This window comes from Brassica oleracea, chromosome C8 (genome assembly GCF_000695525.1).
Source record: "Brassica oleracea var. oleracea cultivar TO1000 chromosome C8, BOL, whole genome shotgun sequence".
Taxonomy (NCBI): domain Eukaryota; kingdom Viridiplantae; phylum Streptophyta; class Magnoliopsida; order Brassicales; family Brassicaceae; genus Brassica; species Brassica oleracea.
Genome location: NC_027755.1, coordinates 33,561,261 through 33,562,284, shown reverse-complemented (window position 1 = coordinate 33,562,284; position 1,024 = coordinate 33,561,261).

The following is a 1,024-nucleotide window of genomic DNA, read 5'->3' as shown; positions in this document are numbered from 1 at the left end:
TGTGAAAATTTAATTAACTTCAAAAATCTTACCACAAAACATTTAAACCAAGTGATCTTAACTTGATTTGGTGTATTGCTCCAGTTCGGATATGCCCCGTCGTAGTAACCCTTAGTCGTCGCCGAAACGCTCCGGAAACCTGAAAAAAAAACAATTTAACCGTTATAAAATAAAAATAATCTAAATTTTAATGTAATAAAAATTAATAACTTACCAATAAGTTCTTCGGGGTCTAGAATATCCAAACCCTCCCGTCCAGGCTGGGCAAGCAAATCCTCCATCGTATATCTAGCGAATGGAGCATATGAAGGCACACACAAAGCCGGATGTACTGCACTTTCTGGGAAAGGCTGAGGTGCAGCCGCTGGAGGAGGAGGGGGAGGCATCTGCGGTGGAGGAGGAGGACTCGAAGAAACTCTCTGAGAAGTATGAGAGTCTATAACTGCATCGAAAGATGATGGACCGGAAGAAGATGTACCGGAACCATCGCCGAACAATTGAGCATAAGTAGGTGCTGCTGGTTTTCTCATAGGAGTCATCTAAAAAAATTAAAATAAATTTAATCAATTACGACATAATTAAGAAATTATTTTGTTACCTAACTAATCACCTAAACTATAGTATTCTGTCACCTAACTAATCACCTAAACTAATTACCTAACTAATCACCTAAACTAATTACCTAACTAATTAATCACCTAAACTAACATAAAAAAAAATAGAAGAGGAAAGGAAATGTACCTGAGAAGGAGAGCAAAGGAGTTTGGGAGGAATGAACGAGGCAGCCTCGCCCTCGGCGTCTCAATATATAGAAAACGTTTTGTCGTAAATGCGAAGTAATATTACGAAGAAGTTACCAGGCCCGCATTTTTCCATTTACGACGAAGTTACCAGGCTCGCGTCTGTTTACGACGAAATTACGTCGAATCGATTTACCAGGCTTTTCTGTTTACGACGAAGTTACCAGGCCCGTCTTTTTTCATTTACGACGAAGTTACCAGGCCCGTCTTTTTCCATTTACGAC